Source organism: Camelus ferus, chromosome 30, assembly GCF_009834535.1.
Source record: "Camelus ferus isolate YT-003-E chromosome 30, BCGSAC_Cfer_1.0, whole genome shotgun sequence".
Taxonomy (NCBI): domain Eukaryota; kingdom Metazoa; phylum Chordata; class Mammalia; order Artiodactyla; family Camelidae; genus Camelus; species Camelus ferus.
In genome coordinates, this window is record NC_045725.1 from 20,432,192 (window position 1) to 20,444,893 (window position 12,702).

The following is a 12,702-nucleotide window of genomic DNA, read 5'->3' on the forward strand; positions in this document are numbered from 1 at the left end:
GTCTTCTTATTTTCCCTTTTGGGAAAAAGAATCATAGCCCTTTCCAGATCCTCCAGGCTTTTTCATGCCCAGTCTATTCTAGTGCTCAGCATTTTCTTATATCATTTACGACAGTATTTTATAAAGGTCCGAATCCATAGATCTCTCTGTCTCAAAAGACAGAGACCATTTGTTCCTCTTATGTGTATACCCAGCATCTAGCATGGTACACGGCATGAGATACTCAGCGATTGCTTGTCTTAAAAAAAAGAACGATGAATAAGTGAATGAATGAGCCCCATGGCTTTTCGCTTTACTGTTTTGTAGCTCAGGCTTCGGATATGGGTTACATTAGAATATTCTGTAAGAGCAGAAAACCATCCCATGGATGGAGCTTTCCAAGAAGTCCTGGATCGCCTCTTCTAAAAAAGCTCCTGGAATTAAACCACCGTCGCCATCAAGAACAACCTGGACACACAAGTGCCAGTGAGGCCACCACTTCCACTGGGGGGTCCGACTGTCTCCTTTCTAAGCCTTGCTGTTGATGTGGCTTCCCCTGCTTATGCCAAAGAGAAGCCCTCAACTCAAAACCTCTCTGCATTCCTGCCCAGGTCCCGACCCTTTGACCGATTCTCTCCCCCCAGATTCTTTGCTGTGGAAATTTTGCTCACATCCTGTTCAAAATCAAACAAATCCAAACCCTGGCATCTGTCACTCCAGTTTCCCTTTTATCCATCTCACCTGTCAGCCTTTCTTGTTCACCTGAGACCCAAGCTCAGGATGAGCAAATGTCACCGTGTCACCAAATCCGAGTAACAGGCTCCTCTACTGGTTTTTGTTTGTTCTTTGGGTTTGTGACTATCTTACAGCACAGCTGGCCTTTAACATAACCCTGAAGGAGGCAGCTTGCCGGATACACCCTCCTTTCTCCACTGTTTTACTCTTTCTCTTCCTGACTGGGTCGAAGGGACTCCAAATGAGCCTGAGCCATCCCAGCAGAGTCCTTGGGTGGAAAACGCTCAGATAACAGAATCGTTAGACTGTGGTTTTCATCCTCTTGGCCTAAGCCTACTCCATTGGCTTGTTTACTGTGGTCATCTCTATAACCAGCTCTCCATTTGGGGTGAAAAGCCCCCAGAAGATTTCATTTCTTTGGAGGGTCAGACATGAAGGGTCCATTGCTGTCTTGGAGCAGTTAAGCAATCGTAAACAAGTGATCGCATGCACCTGTTTAACAACTGTGTAAGTCATTAGACAAGGCCATGTCACCTACACAGCCGTGTTTTGGTTTTGTTTTGATTCCTCTTTATGAAGATGCTTGGATTGCAGAGATAGTCGGCATTGATGGGGTTTGTGCTCTTTATTCTCGGAGCAAGAATATCAAGCAGTCTGATCTGGGGTGCGGACTGAGGGTCTGCTTTTCCTTTCCCCATTCATGCTCCTTACCTGGGTACTTGCCATGGGGACAAAGAAGGAAGAAAAAAGCAAGTAGGAGATGAATTCGCTTTGCAAAAAGGAGGATAAACTCCAAATGTAAATACCGCAATTTTGTATAGTGCTAGTTCCCGAGTCTCTGTTAGACTAGAAAGTAGAAAGCATATTGGAGTTGCTCCCTTCCCACTTTAAGCAAAATCCTTGACGTCTGTCTTATGTACCTGGGCTATGTCATCTTTTGATGACTGAAGACACACAGTTAGGGCCAGGGTCAAATACAGGGTTTGGAGTCCAAAGAGACTGCATTCAAGTTCTGACAGCTTCCTGCTGGGAACATTGGATCTCTTCTTCCCTAAGCTTCAGTTTCCTGATCAGTGAAATTGATGTAACAATCCAGGCCACCACAAACTGCTTTAAGTATTAGTTGAAATATTATATAAGGAAAAAAAAAAGCCCTGTAAATGGAAAAACATTGCACATATGTTCAAATATTGACTGTGATTGTCCTGCCTCTTGCTGAGAATTTTCCCTTCACTGGTCAAACCCCTGTGAAGTTGATTCCAAACCAGGACATTACTCAGTCTAGTCAGTGTGTCTGAATGTGCATGTTGGCGGTGAGGACGTGGGGAATGTAGGCAGTGGAACTGGATGGGTTGTTCTGCTGTCTGCTCTGCTCTGGGAACAAGGGGTTTTCTTGTCAATCATTAGGCACAGATTCATTTTCCAGACACCGAGACAATTGAAACATTTAGTCACTCTATGTGAGTTTTTTAAATTAATGGCAGGGAATTCTCAAAATAATACTTTAATGGATTAACAGCCAATGAATGAGACCTGGTTGATTAAATTTCCCATACAATACACATTTGATGCTTATGAGAGAAAGGCACTGGGTAGATTGCCTTTAGGCTATTATTAAGTCTGAAATACATGAAACATTGTTTGAGAGAGGAGACCAACGCATCCACCCTACTCTGCACACCTCTGTTCCTGGCTTGAAATGAGATGTGGCTGGATCATCAGGGTGGCTGCAAACTGTCTTTTCAGCACATCTCCTCCCCTAGAATTGGAGGCAGAAGGAGCCTTCAAAATGTCAAAGCAAGAAACTAAATCCAGCTAGAAGCTATCCTGTTGTCAAAGTGACACTGCTGCACATGAAATCCTCCAGGAGCCCAGGCCAGTGACACACATCTTAAGAGGAGGTACAACCCCATCCTATCAGCTTCTTCGCCTCCATTCCTTTGGCTCCACCAGAAGCAGAAAGGAGGTCACCGGACTTGCGGGTGGTTAGTGCACAAACCAAGTAAGGTGAGTGTGAGAGGACAAGATGGTGCAAGGAGAGTAGGGTCCATTGGACACTTGAAGGGAAGCGTTGTTGGAAACTTCACCATCAAGGGGCCCTTTGGGGTCTACCTTTCTTCTTCCCTTTGGAAAGCAAACAGTGAAGAGGAATGAGGAAAAGAAAGGAGAAAACCTAGTTGTGGTTGGAATGAAAGAATATTAGGGACTAATTCAAAGATGATTTGCAGGAACAGAAAATACTTCCTTCTTTTCACTCCACGTTCTGAAAGTCAGGGGGCGGAGGAAGAGGGAAGGAACATTTATCATGTGCCAATTCTGCACCAGACATTCTGCTCACACTTTTAACTTTACCTCGTTTAAACTTCATAGGAATTGCAGTAGGTTTTTTTAATCCCCTTCGTTCCATATGAAGAACCCAAAGTCCATAGTGTTTCCATTACCTAAGGTCACGTGTGAGGCAGCCAGGTTGGACCAGGTGTGCCTGCCTGCAAAGCACTCTACCACATTGCCCCTCGGTGTCTATGACTTTGTGGTGTTTCTACAGGTCTAGAAATAGGGCTAATGACATATGCTATGACACGTTCTTCCTTGGAATTTCCAGGGACTAAAAAAGGGCGAACGAAACATTCATAAATGCAAATTACTTACATCGATAAACCAAATATATCTTTGTGAAAAAGAATTAAAATTCTAAATGACAATAATTTTCCAAACAATGGCTTGAAGCTAACAACTGAGGCTTCAGTTACCTAATACATGGATAATACAAATTAAAACCCTCAAATCTGGCTGACTGCCACCAGCTTTGTGATAGTCCCAAGATTTACAAATTAAGTGACCAGGTTCCAAAGACCTCTTCAGGGTCAAACTAGACTTATCCCCGGTGCTTAACACATAACACATGTCTTGAGACAGGATCTGGTTTTGGATGGGGGCTGGGTAACGTGTGTGTATAGAAATTACAATCAGCGTGGATCTACCCTGGAAGTGGTTATTGGTTAAACTACCTTAGCATAGTTGTAAGAGATTCAAATGTCTTCCTTGACAAGTCTCAGCTTCACCAAATATCATCTCCAAGTGTAAACTGGGCCTCCCATGGGGAGCAGATATTCAAATAATGAGAAGATAGGATTCAAAGGGTATTTGGGCAGAAAAGCAAGGAATGGCTGCTGAGTTGGCAAAGAATGAAAATCTTTGAAGGATACTCCACGTTCCATGGAACACGGAATTCTGCCCACTAACTCCCCGATCATAGGTGTGCAATGCCTTACAAACCATGGGCATGCTGTGTAAAGGATTCCCATAGGAAGCTGTGGGGGCTGAAACCTGCAAACAAGGCCCTGAAATTCTCCACCTCAAGGAATAGGACACCCTTGAGGAATAAGACAGACTCCTGGAAAGTTAGAGAAACTAGAATCTGCCTTTGTAGAGGTGTGGGGGTGACTGAGATGCTTCAGGTAATGGGACCTGTCTTTAACACTCAGTGCTTATTGGCCATTATAGTGGTGATGGAGATGATGATGATCATGTTGATGGTCATGATGATGGTGATGAGCGTGGTACCTTGTAAAGCCCTCCCAAGTAGTATGTTATTTCATTGCATTTGAATTGCATCCTGTGAGGGAGATGGCAGGAGTCCATACCATAGCCTCGGATCTCCTGACTCCCAGCCATCATTTCCCCACTACTCTCCACGGCCTCTGAGGAGCTTTTAAGGAGATGGGAGAAGGAGGACGAGTGAGATGAGAAATCAGAGCACAAACAGTGATTCTGCTGAGGATGCACTGTGGTTCCATTCACAACAGTTCTCAAATGGGGTGAAAAGGCCTCTTTGTTGGAGAAAACAGAACCCAGAGATCAAGCTCCCCCTCCTTCTCACTACAAGGAAAATGAAGAAGAGTCTCTTGGAAATTTATGTCTTTTCTGGGCCAGCAAGCCAAAGCTGCTACTCCATCCCCCTACTGATTTTCAGTAGCAAAGTAATACTTTTGTCCTTTAAAAAGTGAAATAAACAAACAACAGACAGAAATGAAAAAAAAAAAAAAAATCCTGAATTCCTGCTTTTCGGTTTAGTCCTGAAACGCATTCGTCTCTTTCACTTGTGGTTCACTTTCATTCTTCCATTTTAATATCTTAGGGGAGAAAAAAAGCCCAAATAACCAATAACAGTTTACAGCTTTGACGCAGAGCACTAAAGTTGTTTTTCTATGAATATAGATTATTACATTTTTTTACAAAGCAAGTAAACAGATGCATAAAAATGCATTATTTCAGGAGCAGAAGAAAACCTGCAATAAGTATAGTGGTTTTAATTTGTTTTTATGATTACTTGTAATTAATTAGCATCAAAAGTAAATTATCGACATCTGAAATTGTACCATCAGATGTGAGCAGGGTACTCCATGAATGATTGACTGGTTCATCTTTATAGCAAGGTAGGAAAGAGAATGATCTTTTAGTTTACTTTTTTTTTTTTTTTTAACTATGCTTAAATGAAAACGCCGCACAGGAAGAAATTTAAAAGCACTATTAGGAAGGCCCCATTTGTTGGGTGACAAATGAAGTCAAGGAGTAAAAACAATGTACATTAGCAGTCATATCATTTTATCAGGTTAGACCAAGGGTGAAGGTTACCTTTAAAAAAAATTAAAATAAAAATGGATAAGCACTGGTAAATTAGAGAAGGTTCACATACTTCCTTCAAACCATCACTCTTCAACCATAAAAAGGAGACATTTTGACAGGTGTTGGTATTTTTTTAACCAACTCTTGCTGTTTGTCACCATCTTTTTTTTTCTTTTGATGATTAGTGATGGAATTGTTTGCTGGAGCTTTGGTCAATTTAAAACTAACCATTAGGTTCAAGGGAGCTGTCCCCTTGACCTCTTCCAGTTTCCTCTGACATTTGTTGCATGGTTCACCCTATCGTGAACTGTCCTTTGCTGAGGGGATGCCAACTAGAAAGAAAAAAAACGAGTATTCAGTAAGCAGACTGGTTTTTATCTGCAAGAAAGATGTGCCGGGATTTAGAAGACTCGCCCACATCTATTCTATTAACAAGAACGTACTTGAACTGAAGACTCAATCTCTGCAATACAAATAGAATTCAACAACAGAAGGGAAGGGAGGGGAATAAATAAGATTAAAAACCCAAGGTCTCCTTTCTTGCTTAGCATCTCTTCTAAGAGTTAGGCGCTCTCACAATGGAATTATGGTGCCTCCAACAAAGTTAAATAAAATAAATAAATTCACTTCTAACAAGTTTCATTCTGTTGCAGGCCCTCCAAAGACACACTTTTTTTTTTTTTTAAATTTTGGGGAAGTTATCTGAAATGAAACTGTATGTCTGTATGTTTTTAAATAATCCATTGGGAGGAATAAAAAGTGTGACATGTTGACAGGGAGTTGGGGCTAAATTTGCACTTATGTTTACTTCAATATTGATGAAAGAATAGAAAGTAAATTGCCTCCCATTCAAGACAAAGTCAAGGAAGGATTGACCTCAGACACACTCATGATTATTCTGTCCTCTTCCTCCCGGGAATCTACTCCGGGTAACCATCCTGCTAACAGTGAACTGGGCTGGTTACTAAGGAACAATGTCAGAGTTAATAGTCCCCAAAGAGAAAATGTCAAATCAAACCAGGGATGTCTGCATTGTAGTTATTGTCCTAGAAAAATCTCTACTAAATCACACTAAAATAATAAGTAATGGTCAAAGTTCAGGCTACACCAGCTGCATTCTTGCTTAAGTGTTTAAATTAAGGATTTGTCACAAGCCTTGAATTGCTGTTGTTACTCCCATCCACCAGTGCTGAACGCAAGAGTCAGAAAGAGCTGGGGAACCCATAAAATTCCTAGCCAGAATACTTCCACACTGGGCTTTTCCAGTCTGTGTTACCAAGGGTGAATACCCGTTCCCAGACCCCAGGTTTGCTGCCTGCCAAATTTCTCTTTGGAAGGTCACACCACTCTTCCCAAAATATGGTGCTCAGGGGCAGATACTGAGAAGATGTTGGCTATTTTTCTCACTGATAAGAAGAAAATGATAAGCCTATTTGAGGCAAAAGCGAGAAGAAAAAGCAGTTCCTTGATTTCTCAAGGAAGTGGACCCATGGACCAGGCAACACTCACTGAAGTCACCAATGTGGAAAAAGCCCATATTTTCTTACTCATCATTTCTAATTTGGAATTTGGGTTCCTGGTTGCAGCATATCTTTGCATTCCATTCTAAAGCTCTTCTGTAGATTCAGTGGGGCCACTTAGCTCATTGGCCACTGGATGACCATCTCTTTTTCAGTTTTTGGTCTTTTGTTATTTCTTTTTGTGTGAATATACATATAGGAGAGGGAGGGTGATTGTGGAAGTGAACCACTCAAGTCTCGACTTCCTAGGTCTACCCGGAATATCAGATCCCAAAGATGGGTCAAATCTCCTCGCCACAAGGCAGTGTCTAATTACTAGTTCTACTTCAAGGTCTTTTTGATACTGCAGTAGTGGGGTACATTTGAACGAGGACTAAGACAGACAAATTATTCCAAAAGTTGTTTTATAGTGAAAAGAGTTAGAATTCATTTCAAAAAAGCTTACAGGGACTTCCCTGGAGAAGATTATTAAAAAGACAGAATGTGTGTTTATTGCCCATGATGCTCTACTGGGCTCTTCTCCCCAGCTGCTCTCTGCCCTAATAAAGCCCCATCTGAGGCACAAGAGCCAAGGTTTTTCCCCTTTGAGCAGATCCCTTGGGTCTGTATCTTTTTAAACACCCTTCCTTTATAAGGTGGCTCTGTCCTTGAACTAGACGCTTAGGATTCTGCACCCAGATGTCCAGGCTACCTGATGTTTTATTAGTTTTTATGTTCTTAATTATTGAAATTAATGCAATATCAAGTAATTTTGTATTGCTGTATTTCCCTTCTGGGTAGCAAATGTACATTCTAGCAGCATCTCTGTAAATATATTTTGATTAAAAAGAGTGATCTTCAATGGTTTTGGTTCCAAGGCAAGGGAGATATTTGGGAGTAGATGAAGTCTTTTGGTTCCTTCTAGACCGCTCTGGGACAAGGCAGTGACTACATATTCTGAATCTACAAAGTCTTGCCCTAAAGGTTTATGTTCTATTAATATAAGAGGCATGATTTCGCTGATAAGTGCTTTTATCTACCACTTGATATTTGCCATAGAAGCACAGTCTCAAGAATTGCTTAGGGCAACTGTCTTGTTTAAAACCAACATTGCTTTAAATCTACACATTTAAAAGCATAAAAGCACACAAGTCATATTTTACTCGTTTCCGATTTATGAAGTTCCCTGGGGACACTTTTTACCATAAAGATATTTGCAATACAATTATACAAGCTTCATTCTCTTATTTTAGAAGAAACGATCAGTACCCAAGACTGTCTTCCAAATTCCTTTTCATCAGCATTTTACAATCCTTTTTAAAAGCTCCCTTTTAAGAAACTCCTTTCAAAGTTATACTTTGCCCTCTTAATGTTATGATGTATGAACCTCAGAATGAACATTTGAACACCTTCTCCCCTGCTCTTCAAGATTCATGGTTCAACTGGCAGTTTCTTCTATCTTTATGTTTCTCCTCTCTTTACCCTTTTTCCTCCTTTGATGGCTTTTTCTAAAACACATCATTGAAAATCTTTCCCATTTCTCTAAACAATGTTTTTTCCTTGATGTAAAGCTATAGATGGCAGAGGTTCCTCAACTTGCTTGTCAGTTCCATCCTTTAAGGAATTCTAGAGGCAGAGAGGGGATGGTGACAAAGCTTAGGGTTTTGTGGGAGAATTCCAACAGAGAATATTTTAAAAAGAGTAAGTGGTCTATATTAAAATATGTGGCACTGAAAATAAATATTTTGAGGCTTAGAAAGATTAATGTTCTTCAGTACTAGACACAAAGATGTTCAAAGAACAATTACGGTTCTTCCAATCCCAATATTTATGGACTTATGGTTTAGAATGATGAAGGTCATAGATGCTTTCCTTGACAAAATCATAACATGAGCTCTATCAAACAAACAACCTTACCAGGTAATGTCAAAGGATATAAATGGATTCCCAAAGGTTTTAGCTACAAATGCAACCTGAGGTGATGGTAGAGACCTTCTAAGAGTTGCAAATGTGGTTTCTTAAAAGCAGTATCAGCCACTTTGTTCTGCTTCTCATGAGGGATCATAAAAAGTCGCACAAGGCTCAGCATGGCGCTGCTGAAGGATAAGACCCTTCTTCATTAGCCTAAAGAAGTACCTCTGGCATTAAAGCTCAGATTAGTCATTTACTCACGCTACAGTTATTTAAATGATTTCTGATTTAGATCAAGACCTTATTGATACGTTTCCATGTTTTTACTGTCTGTGCCTCATTTTGTTTTTCTTTGTTATACAGCACAAACTTTCAGTTTTTTCTATTTTATTCATTTCTCCGTTAATGACTGCTCTATGTCATCCAGGATTCATGGCAGTATCCATCCAATTGTCCATGGAAGGAGACCTGGACTCCTGCCGGCTTAAAATACATTTACTATATCTTATAATGCTTTTCATCCAACTTCCTGTTTGCTCTTCATTTAGAAACATCTGATTATGAGGAATTCCTCGAGTACTGCAGAACATCTGTAAATCCTGATTTGATAGTTCTGTCTTCAGGATCTGTGGTGTGAAACCATCAAGTCCCTCTCCTGCTGGTCTAGCCACATCAAATTCCAAGCTCACCAGTTGTAGAAGTCAGTTCACTTTACAGTCAGCAGATTCTTTATCAACTCTCACCTTCATGTGAAAACTAATGAGTCACGATCGTCCAGACCTGTCTGACTCAAGTGGTATTGGGTAATTGGCAGCCACAGCACCATTCAGTTTAAAATTTCAAAGATAATTCAAAATTGCATTTTGTCTCAATTCTCAGGATTCCATGGAACATAAGACTTCTTGAAAAAGCTTTCTTTTGGATGAGGAAAGGATAAAGAACTAAAGGCAAATATTCTAGTTTGATCGTCTTCCTTATGAGCTTGAACACTACTTGTCCATAAGACATCTGTGTTTTGGGAGACTAATTTCCTCTCAGTTAGGATTTTAAGGTGTCAGTTTTTGTCATTGTTTTGATGGTGGTGGTGGTGGTGGTGGTGGTGATGGTGGTCACTGACTGGACACTGTAACTTGTAGACGTAAGAGTGAGCTGATCACGGTGATTTTAGTTCATACCGATAAGATAGTGACTAAATTACCTGGACCACAAACTCTGGGTTTACTGCTCCCAATCCTAATCTGACTCCTTCCAAAGAGACATTTCTATGGTGGGTGCAAATATAGAGGAAAGAGCACATGTTTAAGATACACATAGATACAAATTAAGATTCAGCCCCAACTCCCTGGATTAGACACATATAAAAGCACACACTCAAACCTGTATTTGAGGGTTGTGCAGGGACTGTTGCATACTTGGAATCCAAGGGTAGATTTCATGATCACTGTTATGATTTCTCCTTCTGTATAATTCCACCAATAAGAAGCCTGAGAATTCATCAGAAGGCTATCCTGGACTTGGAATCTCCTGAACCCAGGAATCGTAAGACTCAGCAATGTCAGGGTGATGCAGGGATTTGCAGATGCACATTCATCACAAGGCCTAAAAAGGAGAGTTTAATTTTCATAGACTTTTTTTCTCAGGCTAGCCATTGCTTTACATTATGTGATAATCATAGTTCTACAGTATTCAATTGTAGCCCATCAGATTCATCCTTTTACATGTATGTTTCCCACTGGGTACCAGGCATTGTTTTGGCCACTGAGAAACTTCTGGGACCAACTTTACTTTTACTCCAAATGAAAATTCTTCTATAGGTGTTACTATTCATTCTCATTTAACTATTATCTCTTCTCTGTTTACCACTCCCAAGGATGAAGATGTGAAGTTTACAAATAATAATTTTCCCACTAAATTTGCATTCTTTTAGTCTAATCTGTTAAAAAAAAAACAACTGGGATGGAGAAACTGATAGATCAGGAGGATTGAACCAGAGGAAAGGGCTCTCTGGACATGTAATAGCCTCCAGGGTTCAAAACACTTGAGTCTGGCTACTTTCTGAAAGAAACCTTTAGAGAGATCATAGACTGAAATGTACCTGATCTAGGCAATCTGCAAGACTCACTTTCCCTCTTCCCTTGGTTGATAAAGCCTAGAAAATCATTAAGAGAACTTCCTATCAAAGGAAGTAATACTTTTTAATAGATATACATTCCACTGAAAGGTCTGGGTCTAGTTACTGAGTCATCCAATATTTGCAGATTTGGGCATCACTCCTGCTCAAAGCATGGCCCAGAGTGAGTGATTTTTCTGACCTGATAGCCCTGCAGTTTTGGAAAGTATTAGAGACATGCCATGAGTCACAGAAAGAAGAAAAAAAAACTTAATCCAGAACTTTAAAGATCCTTCCCTGAGTGGTACACCCCAAACTTACACAATAATTAATTTCTAATTAACTTGCTAATAAGAGACATTCTCTCTCTTTTAGCAAAATTTGGACCCAACAATCAGCTGGATATCCTGTCTAGACCTGACTCCAGCATTTACTCAAAAAAAGTCTGTCCAGAGCCTCCTGATGTAACATTTTACCTGATGAACAGAAAGACTTTAAACATAACTACAGTTTCGTTGACCATTGGTGGTGAAATGGAGTTAATCAAGAAAATAGTGGGGTGAGGATTCATTACAGCCTTCTGCTGTATATTCGTTTGTTGAATCATTAAAAGAAAATTCTGGAGCAATGATAAGTAAATGAACGGCTCTACAAATATACAAATGACCCAGGTCTCCTAATCCTGGGAGTCAGACATGCAAGCAAAGATTCACACTGTGAACTTATATGTCTTACAGGACGTTAGCTAAACTCAAAGGAAAATGATTTCTCCTGAAGGAGGTAGGGATGGCTTTGCATTGATCGCTTCTCACTGTGAGCCTAGACCGAGGAGTCGCTGCAGGAATCTGGGGCATGGAGCCTTAACAATGTGAAGTTGTTGCAGGGCACATGGGCTCCTGCCACACTCCACTCCCTTAGCCATATACCCTGGCAGGGAGTGCCGTCTGCTTGAAGGAAAAGACATGGCTATTCCCTGTGGACAACTCTCTCTGATGCACACAAAGGTGAGCTGATGGCCTCCTGGAGCTGTAAATGTGTTACATAGAAGAGAGATCCAAAAGTCTACCTTCTCCTTTCCTTAAAAAACTAAAAATAGAGTTACTGTATGATCCAGTAGTCCTACTCTTGGGCATATGTCTGAAGAAGATGAAAACTTTCATTTAAAAAGATACAAGCACCCCAATGTTCATAGCAGCACTATTTACAATAGCCAAGACATGGAAGCAACCTAAATGTCCATCAACAGATGACTCGTTAAAAAGTTGTCATATATTTATATAGTGGAATACTAATCAACCATAAAAAAGAATAAAATAACGCCATTTGCAGCAACATGGATGGACTTGGAGATCGTCATACTAAGTGAAGTAAGCCAGACAGAGAAGAATGTAATATGATATCACTTATATATGGAATCTAAAAAAAAAATGACACAGGAAGTTATTTACAAAACAGAGACAGACTCAGAGACATAGAAAACAAACTTATGGTTACCAAAGAGGAGAGTGGGTGGATGGATAAATTGGGAGCTCAGGATTTGTAAATAGTGACTACTATATATAAAATAGATAAACAACAAGGTCCTACTGTAGAGCACAGGGAACTATATTCAGTACCTTGTAATAGCTTATAATAAAAAAGAATATGAAGGGGAATATAGAAAGAGATGAATAACGGAATCACTGTGCTGTATACCAGAAACTCATTACAACATTGTAAATCAACTGTACTTCAATAAAAACAAAGTCCACCTTCTCCTTAGGGAAAAGCAAAATCAAAAGCCAACATACACTTTATGTGAATTTTCCATCTATAAGTCAGAGAAAGAATCCAGGTACCTGA